General features: G+C 41.1%; 1 pseudogene; it reads left to right on the top strand.

Moving 5' to 3' along the window:
* Window positions 1–2198: 2198 nt before the first annotated feature.
* LOC100297820 (patched domain-containing protein 3-like) lies at window positions 2199–16844 on the top strand (annotated as a pseudogene).
* The last annotated feature ends 170 nt before the right edge of the window (window positions 16845–17014 follow it).

The following is a 17014-nucleotide window of genomic DNA, read 5'->3' as shown; positions in this document are numbered from 1 at the left end:
ACAATTGCATCTTCAGTGACCCTATATCCAAATAATGACCCTATAACCCAATGATCCTATAACCAAACTCTGAAGTTCTTCAGGTTAGGAACTTAACACATCTTTTGGGGGGACAATTTCACTCATAATAAGTGCATGTAAGTGTGTGCATGCTCAGTTGTGTTCGACTCTGTGTGACCCTATGGACTGTAACTCGCCAGGCTCCTCTCTGTCCATGGGGTTTTCCAGGCAAGAATACTGGAGTAGGTTGCCATTTCCTTCTCCAGGGGATGTTCCCCCAGGGATTGAAATCATGTCTCTTGCCTTGCAGGTGATTCTTTGCTGCTGACCCATTGGGGAAGCCCCACTAATAAGTAAGGACAGTTAAAGATGTGCTGGCTCAAATGTATGGTGAAAACACACCTTATCTACACCTGCAAGCACAGTGCAGAAAAAAAAAATAGCTGAGATTTCCTAAGCTTAAGAAAGAGACTTGTAAGTACCTAAAAAGGCTAGCAAAATGGCCTAGATGATGGATCAAAAGGGATGCAAAACCAGTTAATGTGACAACTGGAGTCTTAAAGCTCATAACAAGCCCAAGGACTCATCAAGTAGTTAGGGAAAAGGGATATATAACCTAATATCTAATATAGATCAGAAGCTTGAGTTTTTCTCCTTCTGGTTAAGACAGAAGACAAGGTGCCCTTCTCTCAATACCAGAATAGTTTCTGAAGAGACTTGGTCATTCTCAGGTAAAAATTGTCCTAGTGAGTAGTAAGATGCAGAGGTGAACTGCCAAGGATATGTTTATGGAAAGTATTATAAGAGCAAATATAGCACTATAGCTAAGTGAACTCCCAAGATGCAGTGACTTAAAGTAATTTATTCCTTTCTCAGGCAGCAGTATGAGTTAAGGAGTTTGGGAAAAGCAATTAGACCCTCAATATGTGGTTTCCATCTTTGTCTAAAAAGTGATCATTTCAGTGGCAACATTTTCAAGTAGGAAGGAAGAGAAAAAAAGTCTGTATCTAATGGCTTCAACATAGAGAAGGTGATCTTTAGGTTTCAGGCACCACTTTCTACGGATGGCTCATTGCCAAGACTTGACAACCTTATGTATCCCACTGACAAGGGGCAATGGAAACGGTGATGAACAGCTGGATGACAAATGTTTTACTTATAAAATAAAACATAAAATAGTGGGCACTGAGGAATATGTCTGCCATAAGGATCACAGAAAATGTGATCTTAAAGGGTCAAGTTACAATGATCTCTGTCAGTACGATTGTTTCTTGAGCAGCCTATCGTTTCATACTTGACACCAACTTGTTAGAAGCAAACTTGGGTGATTTGAAAACATTGGGGAAAAAAAATAAACTTTGTTAATATAGTTCCCAATACTAATCAAATGGTACTCTTTCTTCCTGCTCAGAACCTAAAGTTATGAAAAAGAATTCTCCTCCCACCATCTGCTTTTTCTCAGAACCAATCTGACGGAATGTGGCTTGTGGGCAATTAGTACATTAGCCTGAGTAACAATACTTTCTGTGCGTAAATGAATCCATCTTTCCAGTGATACTACCACAAGTAAGTGTTACTTCTGAGAGTCTTTCTACACATGTTCAATTGTGCACCTCTTTTAATTGGATTAGCCCTTAAACAAGAATAAACTCATTCATGAGAAATTACTTCTGCTTCTGATGTGCTTTTATGTTGGTGTTATTAGCAAGAGTCAACAAGGACAAAAAAAAAATGTATTCCACTTATATTAAGAATGAAGGTAGATTAAGTGGACACCAATCAACATGAATTGCAAACGTGTAATCAGATTGGCTACCTCAAGTGAAGAGTTGACTCATTGGAAAAGACTCTGATGCTGGGAGGGATTGGGGGCAGGAGGAGAAGGGGACGACAGAGGATGAGATGGTTGGATGGCATCACCAATTCAATGGACATGAGTTTGAGTAAGCTCCGGGAGTTGGTGATGGACAGGGAGGCCTGGTGTGCTGTGGTTCATGGGGTCGCACACAGTCGGACACGACTGAGCGACTGAACTGACCTCAACTGAACCACGTGACCGTCAACTGGGGCGCGAGCAGCCTGGGATCAAACAGACGCGCCTGGAACTTCAGGAAACCGTTGGTGGGTGGAGAGGGGGCTCCGAACGGCAGCTCCTTTCTGATCTGCCACGCTGAGAACGTGGGCTTTCCTTCCTGGAAATGAGCCTGAATCCCTCGAAGGTTGCGCCTGAGCCGGAGCCGGAGCGGGAGGCAGGACAAGGGCCTGAGTCCGAGGCCCAGGGGCCAGGGCCGGAGAGAGAGAGCGGGCCGCCCTCAGGGCCTGGCCCGGAGCCGGAGCCGGAGCCGCCCTCGGCGGCGGGTCAGGACCGGGAGCCCGAGCGCGGCCGGGCGGCGGGGCCGAGCGCAGAGCCCCCTACCGGGCCCGAGGCTCCGCCGCCCCCTCCGGCCTCGCGGTCTGAGAACCTTCGGGCCCTGCGGCCCCGCTGCCACACCAACTGCCTGGAGGCGCCGCTGTCGCGGGCCTTCCGGCGGCTGGGCGGGAAGGTGGGCGCGCACCCCCTGGATCTTCCTGCTGCTGCCGGTGGCGCTAACGGCCGTCCTGGGCACCGGCCTGATGTACCTGCCCCGGGATGGAGAAGAAGACTTGGAGGAGCAGTACACCCCGATCGGGAGCCCCGCCAAGGCCGAGCGGCGCTTCGTGCAGGGACATTTCACCGCCAATGACTCTCTCGTCTTCTCCATCTCCAGGAAGAGCGCCGAGGTCCCTTATGCCTCCGTCCTCGTGGTCTCCAACACGGAGACCCTGCTGGAGCCGGACATCCTAGAGGAAATCAGCAAGGTGGACGACGCGGTGCAGGCTCTGACTGTGACCCAGGACAACGAAACCCAGATCCCCTACAGCGAGGTGTGCACTAAGAACCAGGGCTCCTGTGTCCCCCCACCCCCCCAACCCACTCTTGTTCGCCTGGAAAAGGAACAAGGGCCTCAACCTGAAAACCATCACCTTCCCGATCTACAGCCTAGCCAGTCAGATCGTCTCCCTGGCCAACAATCCTGGGAGGAACTGTCTTGGGCGAGAGTATGGGGCCGAGCCAGTTACTCCTCCAAGCCAAAGCCATGCGGCTGCAGTACTACCTGGAGACAGGTGGAGAGGAAAATGAACGTATCAAGGCGTGGATGATCCATTTCCTGATGAAGGTTGGCAGCCTTGAAGAGAGTCTGGCCTTGAAGAAGATCCAGGTACCTAGTGGCTGGGGTTTATGGGAGGCCAGGAGAAGGCGGGAGGGATAAGGGCACTCGTTCCAAGGACCAGAGCAGCAGCGCTCCCGGATTATCAGATAGAGCCCTTGACTGGAAGCTAGGTGTGCTCTGCTTTATTTGATCCATAATCCAACTTTCTTAAAATAGCACACTGAAGAAAGCCACAATAGATTCTAAAGAAGAGTGGATATGAGTATAACTGGCTCACTTTGCTCTACACACGAAACTAACACAACATTGAAAATGAACTTCAATGAAAGTTAAGTCGCTCAGTCGTGTCCAACTCTTTGTGACCCCATGGACTGCAGCCTGTCAGGCTCCTCCGTCCATGGGATTTTCCAGGCAAGAGTGCTGGAGTGGATTGCATGTCCTTCTCTGTATACTACAATAATTTTGTTTAATAAAGTAAAAAGAGGACTTTAAAAAAAAGGAGAAGAATGCCACAAATCTTAAATCCTTGGTAACATTCTTGTTAAAAACACAAATGGTACATTCTCAGGGTAGGTCTGTTCAGTACAGACGATCTTCAGGTTTAGTTTGGTTTATCTGGTCAAATTACTCTGTAATTCTTGCTTTCAGTTTAAGCCTTTGCTGTTTCTGGGAGCCCCCTAAACTCTGGAGTTCACTGGAATAAAAAAGCAAAACTTTAAACAAAAGTTCCATGATGTTTTTGAGAAAGATGAGCATTTTAAAAGTAAATTATAGCATAGTGCCAGGCACATATTAGCTGTTCAGTAATTTTGGGACTGGCAAACCTAATACTCTGAATAAAACTGGTGAAAATGAGAAGATATCTTCTGGGAAAAGCCTTTTAATACCCAAGCCTGTCTGAAATGATGTTTGTACAATTAAAATAGTAAAAGATAAGGACTGAATAGAAGTTTAGAAAAAGTTATCATGTCTATAGTTCTTAATGCTTTCACAGTTTTATATAAGATTCAGATTTTGTGTATTCAGGAGTTTTAAACTTTAGATTTTTTTAAAGAAACTTTGAAAAGCATGCCAGAGATTTGTGGGAAGAAGCGAATCTTTATTACCTTCTTTATTTTAAAATCATAATCCATATATTTTGATTTTTCACTGAATTTTAATGTTTAAATTAATAAGTTGTAGTTTTTCAGTATCATATGTAACTCACACGCAATATCAGAATTGAAAGTCATTTACCTGAATATATTTTTGTGGCAGGTTGTCTACTTTTCATCACTTTCTAGACAACTGGAATTTGAGGCAACTTCTATGACCGTGGTCCCCTTGTTTCACTTGGCCTACCTTCTAATCATATTATTTGCAATTGTATCATGCTACAGGTAAAGCTATTGTATTAGTTTTTTAAACTCTAAAAAATATTTTATTGTAATAATGTATATAATGTGTATATAACATTTATAACATAAAATGTGTCATTTCAAAAACCATTTTTAAGTGTACAGATCAGTGGCATTAATTACATTATCAGTGTTGTGCAACCATCACAACTATCCCTTTATGAATATTTTCCATCACCCCAAACAAACACCGTAACTGTTAAGTAATAACTCCCCACTGTCTCCCCCAAGTCTTGGCTAATTTTTAATCTAGTTTCTGTTTCCATGAATTTGCCTATTCTAGAGACTTCATATAACTGGAATCATACAGTATTTTTCCCTTTGTGACTGATTTATTTCACTTACCATGTTTTCCACATTTATCCATGTTGTAGCATGAGTTCCTTTACATGGCTGAATAATATTCCATTTTATGTATATACCACATTCGTTTAGCTACCTATCTGCTGATGGGCACTTGAAATATTTTTACCTTTGGACTATAGTGAGTAATGCTGCAGTGAACCATGCTGTCCAGATCTCTGTTTAAGCTCCTGTTTTCAGTTCTTTTCAGTATATACCTAGGAGTGGAATCAGTGGGTTGTGTGATAATTCACTGGTTAGCTTTTTGAAGAACCACCACACCATTTTTCACAGAGGCTACACCATTTTATATCCTACCAGCAATGTATAAGTTTTCCAATTTCTCTACATTCTAACCATGATTATCTTTTTAATGTGGTTATTGGTTATTTGTATATCTTCTTTGGAGCTCCCCAGGTGGCGCAGTTGTAAAGAATCTGCCTGCCAGTGCAGGAAATGTAAGACACTTGGTTTCGATCCCTGTGTTGGGAAGATGCCCTGGAGAAGGAAATGGTAACCCACTCTGGTATTCTTGCCTGGAAAATTTCATAAACCGAAGAGCTTGGTGGCTAGGGGTCACAAGGAGTCAGACAACTGAGCTACTGCACACACACGCATATCCTCTATGGAGAAATGTCTATTCAAGTCCTTTGCCCTTTTTTTGGCTGCGCCCCAAGGCTTGAAGAATCTTATTTCCCTGACCGGAGGTTGAACTTGGGCCCAGGCCCTTGGCATCAAAAGTTTGCAGTTCTGACCACGGGACTTCCCACCTTTGTTCATTTTTAGTGAAACTGTTTGTCCTTTTGTTGTTGAATTCTGTTGTTGTTGAGAATATGTTTTGGATATTAAATCCTTATCAAGTTATATAATTTGCAAACGTTTTCTCTCACTCTGTAGACTATCTCTTCACTCGCTGATGATGTCCTTTATGCACACAGGCTTCAATGCTCGCTCTGTAGACTCTCTCTTCACTCGCTGATAATGTCCTTTATGCACACAGGCTTTAATGCTCGCTCTGTAGACTCTCTCTTCACTGGCTGATGATGTCCTTTATGCACACAGGCTTTAATGCTCGCTCTGTAGACTCTCTCTTCACTGGCTGATGATGTCCTTTATGCACACAGGCTTTAATGCTCGCTCTGTAGACTCTCTCTTCACTCGCTGATGATGTCCTTTATGCACACAGGCTTCAATGCTCGCTCTGTAGACTCTCTCTTCACTGGCTGATGATGTCCTTTATGCACACAGGCTTCAATGCTCGCTCAGTAGATCATCTCTTCACTCGCTGATGATGTCCTTTATGCACACAGGCTCTAATGCAGATGAAACTCCGCTTGTTATTCCCATTGTCTCTGCCTGTGCCTTTGGTGTTGCCTCTACGCTTCCAGTGACAAGCAAGGTCGGCTGCAATTGCTCTATGTTTCCTTCAAGAGTTTTATGGTTTTAGCTGTGATATTTAGGTCGTTACAATTTGTAATCATAGTTGTATATGATGTGAAGTAGGGGTCCAACGTCATTCTTGTTCCCGTGGAAATGCAGTCATCCAAGTGCCATTTGTTGAAAAGACTGCTCTTTCCCAGTTGATTGGATTTGGCATCCTTGTCAAAAATTAACAGGCTGTAGATACATGGATTTATTTCTAGGTGCTCAGTTCTACTCCATTGGTCTATATGTCTGTCCATATACTACTATCAATTTGATTTAAATACTGTAGCTATAAGTTTTAAAATCTGGAAATCTCAGTTGTCCGTTTATTTTTTCTTTTTAAGGTTATTCTGGAATATCCAGGGCTCCTTGTAATTCCATATGAATTTGAGTATTGACCTATACATTTCTGAATAAAAGCTGTTTGAATTTTGATAAGAGATTGTATTTAATGTGTAGATCGCCTTAGGTGAGATTGTCATTTTGACAACATTAAGTCTTCCCCCACCATGGACTGTGAAAGTCTTGCCATTAATTTAGGTCTTTTTTAGTTTCTTTCACCAGTATTTTGTAGTTTTCCATGTACCAGTCTTTCACTTCTTTGGTTAAATGTATTCCTAAGTATTTCATTATTTTAAAAGCTAAATGAAATCACTTTCTTAATTTCTTTTTGGGATTGTTCATTGCACATGGATAGAAACAACTGAATCCTGTGTGTTGATCTTGTATCTTGCAGCTTTACTGAATTTGTTTACTAACTTTAGTAGTTTCCTTTGGATTCATTGGAGTTTTCATATGTAGGGTCATATAATCTGTGAAAAGAGAGTTACAATTCTTCCTTTCCAGTTTGCTGCTGTGCTGCTGCTGCTGCTAAGTCGCTTCAGTGGTGTCCGACTCTGTGCGACCCCATAGACGGCAGCCCACCAGGCTCCCCCGTCCCTGGGATTCTCCAGGCAAGAACACTGGAATGGGTTGCCATTTCCTTCTCCAATGCAGGAAGGTGAAGGGTGAAAGTGAAGTCACTCAGTCGTGTCCGACCCTCAGCAACCCCATGGACTGCAGCCTTCCAGACTCCTCCATGCATGGGATTTTTCAGGCAAGAGTACTGGAGTGGGGTGCCATTGCCTAACCCTTTCCAGTTTGAATTCCTTTAATTTCAAAGTCCTGTCTAATTGCTCTGATAAGCACTTCTAGTACATCTTTGAATATCACTGATGGAAGTGGGCATCCTTATGTTGTTCCTGATCTTAGAGGGAAAGATTTCTTTTTTTCACCATTGAGTATAACATTAGCTGTGCAGTTTTCATAACTGCCTTCATAATTTTGCGGAACTTTCCTTCCGTTCCTTGTTTTTGAGAGTTTTTATCATGAAAAGACACTGGGTTTTGTCAAGTGCCTTTTCTGTGCCTTTTGAGAGATTCGTCTGGTTTTTATCCTCTGTTCTGTTAGTGTGCTGTGTTACATTGATGCTCTTACGTTGAACCGCTCTTCCATTCCTGGGGTAAATCCCATATGGTCATGATGTATACTTCTTTTAATATGCTTATTGAATTGTGTTTGCTAGAATTTTATTGAAGATTTTTGTATCTATATTAATAAGAGGTATCATTTGTAGCTTCCTTGTGGTATCTGTCTGACATTGATATCAGTGTAATAATGGCCTCATCAAAAGAGTTAGGAAGTGTTCCCTTCCTTTCAGTTTTCTTGGAAGGGTTTGAAAAGGATTGGTGTTAATTCTTCTTTACATATTTGATAAAATTCACTGTTGAAGCCATCAAGCCTGGATTTTATTTTGGAGGTGAGGGGAGGTTTTTGACCATGGATCAGTCCTTTTACATGTTCTGTCGAGAGTTTCATCTTGAGTCAGTTTAGGTCTTTGTGTATTTCTAGGAATTTGTGTATTTTATCTAGGTTATCCAGTTTTTTGGCATAGGTTGCTTATAGTAATGCCTTAAATCCTTTCTATTTCTGTAAATTCAGTAGTGATGTCCCCATTTTTATGTCTCATTTAGTTATTTGTATTTTTTCCCCTTTATCACTCTAAATAAATGTCTTTTAATTTTGTTGGTTTTTTGTTTTTTTTTATAACCAACTTTTGGCTTTGTTGGTTTTCTCCATTGTTTTTCTATTCTCAATTATAGTTATCACTGTTCTTATTTTATTCCTTATGTTAGCTTTGTGTTAGGTCTTCTCTTCTCTTTCTGGTTCCACAAGGTGTCTAAATCCACAAAGTGGTTTGAGATCTTTTCTCTTTTTTTTACTGCAGTATAAATTTGCCTCTGGGCACTGATGTCACTACATCTCATAAGTTTTATGGTATTTTGTATGTTTTCATTTTCCTTATAGATTATCAGCCTAGATGGTTTATCCATTACTGAAAAGGAGGTATTGAACTTTCCAACTATTACTGTAGAGCTATGTATTTATCTCTATAATACTGTTAATATTTGCTTCATATATATTGGGTCCCTGTTATGAGGTCCATTTATGTTTATAGTTATATCTTCTTGATTAATTGGCCCTTTTATAAATATATAATTCCTTCTGTCACAAAACTTTTAACAGTTTCTGAAATAGTCTATTTTGTCTGTTATCAGTATAGGCACTCCTAGTCTCTTGGTTCCTATTCATATGGAGAATCTATTTCAGTCCTCTTATCAATCTATTTATGTCTTTGGATCTAAAGTGAATCTCTTATAAATAGCATATAGTTGAATCATGCTGTTTTATCCATCCTGACAATATCTGCTTTTTGATTGGAAAGTTTAATCTGTTTAAATTTAAAATAATTTCTGACAAGGAAGAACTTACTTCTATTGTTTGGGTATTTAATATTCTGTATATGTTAGAGCTATTATCCTTCATTTCATCCATTTATACCTTTTTTTTTTTTTTTGGCCAAACCCAGGCCCTAGCAATGAAAGTGCTGAGGAGTCCTAACCACTGGACCACCAGGGAACTCCTGTTCCATGCATTCTGTAGGGTTAGGGTTAGGGCCTTCTTTAATGTGTAGTTAGTGGGCTGTTTTGATTGGTCATTTTGCTGCCAGTGATTCCCAAGTCAGCCTGAGCACTGGAATCACATGAAGAAATTTTTAGACACATGGATTCTGCAACTTCCCTACAAACTGTAGATCAGAATCTGCAGAGCTGTGTTCCAGGACTGCAGGAATCTAAAGTTCTGAGACTCTGCTAAGTCATTCTGATAAACTGCTTAACCAAAGTCGTCCTTGGGGACTAGAAAAGCTGCGAGTGTGTTCACTGGTGTTCTGCATTCACATCTTTCCTTCTATTGCCTACTGAACATTAAAATAAGGATCAGTTAGAGAGCCAGCACAGCGACTAGTCGAAGTCAAATCACTCTAGCCAATAATACACTTCACTCCCTCCATCCTCTGAGAAATTTATACCAACAGTCCAGAAACCTGAAAGAGGGAATAGGGCTAAGCATGTCATATGCAGCTTTTATCCTGTTAATCTTTCTGATTTCAAGGTTAATTTGTGTTACTTTTATCTTAAACTCCTATAAACCAGTATTGTTGCTTTAAGAAAGTATTGTGTGTATGTGTTAGTCACTTAATCGTGTCTGACTCTTTGTGACCCCAGGGTCGGTACCCAGCAGGCCTCTCTGTCCATGGGATTCTCCAGGCAAGAATACTGAAGTGGATTGCCATTTTCTTCTCCAGGAGATCTTCCTGACCCAGGGATTGAACCCAGATCTCCTGCATTGCAGGCAGATTCTTTACCATCTGAGCTCTAGGGAAGCCCACAAGACAGTATTGGTTGTAATCAAATTTTGTTTTGTAATCAAAACAAAATACTTTTGTTTCGGTGCGTGTATCTATGTTGATTTGGGGCCCTGAGTTTAACAGATAGCACCAGCAGTTTGAGAAAAACTGAAATACAGGCAACACATAGTTGTTTTAATAAGAAAGTTTGGTTATTTTAATGTGGCCTTGCATGAATAAGGTCTTTAGTTATAGTCTTGCTTTTGGGAATCAGCAGCTCCATTTCCGAGGTTGACTTTCCTAGTCTTCAAACCAGACTGTTTCTCTCTCCTCCTCAAGTTTCTAGAGGCAGCCGTCAGTCATTGTTTTGACGCGGTTGGCAATGAAGTAAAACAGAAACCTAGAGATTGTCGTCAATACTTTAAAATGTAAAGTTGCGGTTGTTGGGGAGTTAAAGTATCAAATCCAGTCTTTCTCAAATGCTGTATAAATATTCCCATTTTTGTTGGTCCAACCAAGAAATAGACATAAGTTGTGTTATTCAAAATGAAGTATATATTACTTTTTTTTTGGTTGCAATTAGTAGCCACTTTTCTAGGAGAAGGCAATAGCAATACTCTTGCCTGGAGAATTCCATGGATGGAGGAGCCTCGTGGGCTGCCGTTTATGGGGTCGCACAGAGTCGGACGTGACTGACGCGACTCAGCAGCAGCAGCCACTTTTCTTGGGCTTCCCTGGTGGCTCAGTGGTAAAGAATCTGCCTGCAGTGCAGGAGACACAGGAGATGCGGGTTTGATCCCTGGGTGGGTGCTTCCCTAGAGGGAAGGCATGGCAACCTACCCCACTGTTCCTTCCTGGAGACTCCCATGGACAGAGGAGCCTAGTGGGCTACAGTTCATGGTTGTGTCTACAAGCAGTCAGACACAACTGAATTGACTGAGCACACACACACACACGGCCTCTTTTCTAGAGCACACTTCTTTAGCAGAGAACCATGAAAAACTTTTAGAAGGAGGCTTTCATTCTTGTTGTTAGCCACAATATATATTAAACCAGCTTTGACATACAGGAGGTATTTCATGGCCTTTTGCAATGTTTTAGTATCTTTTTGTGGTTCTGAAAGGCCAGTCGGTGGATTCATGCTTGGCTCACTGCATAAGAATCAACCAGTATAGTTTGGTAAAAGTACAGATTCCCAACTTTTCTGCCCCACCCCACCCCCCACCCCTCACCACCCTTGTTTTTGTTCAGTTGGTCTGGGCTAGTGCCTGGAAATTAAAGTTCTCTAGCAGACAGGTATGGGGATTATTGCCCAAGAGGGCTCTGAAGAGGTGTCCGAGTCAAGAATGTTAGGAATGGCTGGAATTTCAGTATGGAAGCTACCACCTCAAGTTCCATGACTTTTCCCTCCAAATTTACAGGTGTGACTGTGTGCAGAACAAAATGTGGGTCGCAGTCTTTGGAGTCATCTCTACCGCCCTGGCCGTGGTGAGTGGCTTTGGCCTGATGCTGTATGTCGGGGTGCCCTTTGTGCTCATAGTCGCGAATTCACCGTTTCTTATCCTCGGTGAGTAAAAGGAAGCACAAGGCTGCACGCTGCACATGGGGGTGTGGGGTGGGCAAAGGACGGGCACTGTGTTAGATCAGGCGGAATAGTTATATGTAGGTGACTACAGACCCAAAATGAGGAATCAGGAGAAAAAGAAAATCAAATGGAATTATATGCCTTTAGAGTTGGAAAAATCTGGTACCCCAAATGGAAAAACACAGACCAGGAACATGAACAGGCATTTCACACACACACACACACAGAATCCAAAATAATAATCATTGAAAATATAAGAAAGAAAATATTTGACCTTGTGTAATGGCATCAAGGGATGCAAGTTAAACCAAAAGTGAGATAATTTGTCTTCTTATTAGATTAATGAATATTATAAAAAGATTGAAGGTTTGGAGAAGGTTGTATGCAAGTCAACTCTCTCATATTCTGCTGAGGGAGATTTGTAAATTGGTTCACTTTTAAGATATAACTTTGCAACAAATCAAAAGACTTAAAAATTTTAAATGGAATACCTTTGACCTGCCAACTCCACTTCTGGGAATTTGTCCTAGTTATTGGATGGATTTTCACAAAATAAATGAGCATGTTCATTTTAGTGTGATTTAGAATAGGAAAAAACAAAAACAAGTTAATCCTATATCAACATGGGATTGGTCTGCTCAGATCACATTAAAGTTTTGGAATCCTATTCAGTCTTTCAAAAGAGGTAGATATAAAGTGTTAAATGAAAAATGCTGGTTATGAAACAAGATGTTTAAAACAGAGTGATATACAAATATGCATATATATTTGTATAGAGCAAATTCTGGATAGATAATACTTAAAACATTAGCAAGGATTATCCTTGACAGGTAGAATTACAGTTGTTTAAAGGTTTTCTTTGTATTTGCCTGTACTTTCAGGATTTATTTTACAATAAGTATAAGAAGGCAAATATGTTTCTATTTTGGGTGGTAAGCAACTTGGAAGAATTAATAATTGGTTTCCTTGGGGAGATAGGAGAGGAACTGTGCACTGGATGTGTGTCTTCCTAGCACACACTCATGCTTATACACTCAGTGTTCCCACAGCCATAAGCAACTGACGTGTAGACAACTGATTTCATATCAACGTCTTCATATTATCTGTATATACATAGACGTGAGTGTAGGGGTGCATGTGTGTGGGGGGGCTGTGATTTCAGTAGCTCAAGAAATGTGTGAGGACAGTTTCTGAACCAAGTTCCATAAATAATAAAACCCGTTTTTAAATACCTGTTCCATATCAATGAGTTTATTTGTAGTCCTTAGTACTTCAGATTCTTGCCTTTCATCCAGCTGAATGCAAGTGAAATCCAGACAGCTGGCTGCAGGGGGCATGTCAGGATGCAGATGTGACAGACCACACAAGCCTGTGCCACCGCAGGCCTTCTGCCAGATCACACGCACCAAGCAGCCCAATTAGAGGCCAAGTGCAATTCCCAGTACATTCCCGTGTCATCCATGGAGAGGATCTTCCAAGGTTGACATTAAAATCAATCAGCATTCAGTTCCAAGTATTGATTTTGTATCAATACACACAGAGACAGGTGTTTAGGAGTGAAAGCGTAGGAAGCTTGAGGGAAGTGAAGTTTATCTGCAACGTGCTTAGGCTGTCCTTGGTAATCCCCTTTCTTCTCTGTAGTCCTCCTCTCCTAACCTTCAGTGATGACTTCAGAGTCCTCAAATGTTCTCCTGGCCTCTTTATTCCAAATCAGTCAGGAAACGTCACTGTGGAAGAGACTGGTTACTTTAGTATTCACTTATTATGTAAAGGATTCTTAAGGTTCACTTTGGTACATGTTTCTGATCTCAAGAGTACCTGCATTTTACTGACATAATGCCTTAACCTGGGCAAGTGAAGCTTGAATGACAGCATCTGGGTGTCAGAACCAGACTAACAGAAAACGACATGTGTGTGTACATCTGTGTGTGTGTGTGTGTACATACCACATTGATAGCTAGGTGCTAACTGCAGAACAAATAAATCCAGCTCATATTTTAAACAACAGAATGCTAACTCAGTATTAGTGCCTTAGAGTAAAATGGTTTATAAGAGAAAATGGTCTCTCAAATGTTCTGGTGGAATCCGAGATGCATGGTTAATAATACCCAGTCAGCCAGGTTTCCTGACTCTTCATTGAAACACCCTGAATGAGGACTAGGAGTAGAGTGTACTGTGCTATGTGTACAGAGCGCAGAGTTATTACAGAGCAAGGAGTGAACAGTTGTGTTGTGGATTCAGAAGCAACCAGAGAAGGCATCAGAGAAAGCAGTATCCAAACACAGACTCCGCAAGATCAGTGAGACCTTGAGAGACGGGCAAAGAAAACGGTTTGAGTTGATCTGGTTAATTTTTAATGGATGTTAAAAAGTACAAAGACTCTGTTTCTTTCTCTAACAGGTGTTGGAGTTGATGACATGTTTATCATGATTTCTGCCTTGCAGAAGACCAGCCTCACGGGTAGCATAAGCAAGCGGATGTCCGATGTCTACTCAAAAGTGGCAGTGTCCATTACGGTCACCACCGTGACCAACGTCCTGGCCTTCTATACAGGCATTATGACCTCTTTCAGGTCCGTACAATACTTCTGCATCTACACAGGAACAGCCCTGCTCTTCTGTTATTTTTACAGCATCACCTGTTTTGGGGCATGTATGGCCCTGGATGGGAAAAGAGAAGGAGTCTGTCTGCGCTGGCTGAAGAAGCTAGAAACGCCCAACCAAGAATGTTCTTCATTGAAAGAGTCCTGCTGCCTCCCAGGTAGCTCTCTCCAAGACGAGTGTGAAGCCGACATCCACCCAATGAATCTGTTCTTTAGAGACTCTTTTGGTCCTTTTCTCACAAGCACCAAGGCCAAGATTTTTGTAGTGTTCCCATATGTGTCGTACACCATAACTAGTTTATATGGGTGTTTCCGAGTGCAGGAAGGTTTAGACCTCCGAAATTTGGCAAGTGACGACTCCTACATCACACCGTATTTTAATGTAGAAGAAGAACATTTTTATACTTACGGTCCCAGGGTTATGGTAATCATTACTGAGGTTCATGACTACTGGGATAAAGATGCTAGGCAAAAACTGGAAAAATGTCTGGCAGATTTTGAAAACAATGAGTATGTAGATGAAAACCTTACAGAGTTTTGGTTATGAGAATATGCAAAATATATGGAAAACCTCCGTCAACATATAAATGATAAGACAGCATTTCTAAGCAATATTCCCACTTTTTTAATGGAATTTCCACTTTTTGCATATGATATTAATATAACATCATCACAGGAAATCATTTGTTCCCGGGCCTTCGTTCAAACCACGGGTATTTCTTCTTCAACCAGTAGGAAGCTGATGTTGCTCCAGTTCTGAGACACGGCTGAGAAGTGTGAGGTTCCCCTGATGGTGTACAACTCGGCTTTCATATATTTTGATCAGTTTTCTGCAATAGTAGAGAACACTGTGCGAAATGTGATTGTTGCCTCCGCAGCTATGTTCATTGTTTCCTTATTATTAATTCCTCATCCCCTGTGTTCTCTGTGGGTAACTTTTGCTATTGCTTCTGTGATTGTGGGTGTCACGGGTTTTATGGCCTTCTGGAATGTCAACCTTGACTCCATATCCATGATTAATCTTGTCATTTGCATAGGATTTTCTTTTGACTTTTCTGCTCACATTTCCTATGCCTTTGTTTCCAGTTCAGAGCCCTCAGTAAACCGAAAAGCCATCGAGGCCCTGTATCTGCTGGGCTACCCCGTGTTACAGAGTGCAGTTTCAACAATAATAGGGGTGTGTGTCCTGTGTGCAGCTAAAGCATACATCTTCAGGACATTTTTCAAGATTATGTTTCTTGTGATGGTATTTGGAGCTGCTCATGGTCTAATTTTTATCCCAGTATTCTTAACCTTTTTTTGAAAGTTACTTTGAATCGGTCAATCGGTCGGTTCAGTCCTCAGTCGTGTCCGACTCTTTGTGACCCCATGAATCACAGCACGCCAGGCCTCCCTGTCCATCACCAACTCCCGGAGTTCACTCAAACTCATGTGCATTGAGTCAGTGATGCCATCCAGCCATCTCATCCTCTGTCATCCCCTTCTCCTCCTGCCCCCAATCCCTCCCAGGATCAGAGTCTTTTCCAATGAGTCAACTCTTCCCATGAGGTGGCCAAAGTACTGGCATTTCAGCTTTAGCATCATTCCTTCCAAAGAACACCCAGGGCTGATCTCCTTTAGAATGGACTTGTTGGATGTCCTTGCAGTCCAAGGGACTCTCAAGAGTCTTCTCCAACACCACAGTTCAAAAGCATCAATTCTTCAGTGCTCAGCTTTCTTCACAGTCCAACTCTCATATCCATACATGATTACTGGAAAAACCATAGCCTTTGAATAGCCACTAACAAATCAAAGACCAATTATAGAATTCCTGATTGGCCCAATCCAGTCTGATGAAAATGCACTATTAAGAATAGTCAATAAACTAAAAACAAAGGCATGTTTCCTTGGCTTGTAAATACTGTTTTAAAATGTTATTTAAAATATCCTGAGAATAATTAATGTCTCACATTAAAATATTTTTACTAAATTAAGTGTTTTCATCTGTATTATGGTCTATACAATCAAGCATAACTTTCCAATTATTTGTCCTTTTATTTCATCATTAGTAATTTATGCATGGAATTCAAATATTTTATGTATTATACTCGAAAATGAAATATTATTTTCATTGTACTTCTCATATGCATTATTGTGTAAAAGTGTAACTGGCTATTATTTATTCTCCTAGTCTGGGGTTTTTCTATGCATTTTCTTAATGGTGTATTTTGATGAACAGAAGTTTTTAAAGTTTTGGAATCAAATTTATCTCTTTTTTTATGGTTAGTGTTTTCTGAGAAATTTTTGCCTAATCCAAGATTGCAAAAAATCATCTGTATTTTCTTCTCAAAGCTAATAGTTTTATATTTACATTTTGTATCATATTACAGATGAATCACAGACCTGTGTTTGTGAGGAGTTGGGTAGAGGCTCTGTTTCTTCCCATTATAGCTATCCAGTTGTCCCAGCATCTTCAGTGAAAAGACTGTCCTTTTACCAGAGGGACTAACTTGGCACCTCTGTCAAAGACCCAAGTGACAATTTATGCGTGGCTCTATTATCTGTTTTTCTGTAATAAAGTGGATACCACACTGTATCGATTACTGAAGCTTTATATTAATTATGGAAATTGGGTTAGGTAAGTTGTCCAGCATTTTCCCTCTTTTCCAAATTATTTTGGCTGTTATAGGTTCTTTGCATTTAGATACTAATTTTAGACTCACTTGTCCTTATATCCAAAAAAAAAAAAAGGTTTCTGGGATCATA

This window comes from Bos taurus, chromosome 16, assembly GCF_002263795.3.
Source record: "Bos taurus isolate L1 Dominette 01449 registration number 42190680 breed Hereford chromosome 16, ARS-UCD2.0, whole genome shotgun sequence".
In the NCBI taxonomy this organism is placed as follows: Eukaryota; Metazoa; Chordata; class Mammalia; order Artiodactyla; family Bovidae; genus Bos; species Bos taurus.
The sequence above is the reverse complement of the archived record's forward strand: the minus strand, read 5'-3'. Positions and strand labels throughout refer to the sequence as shown.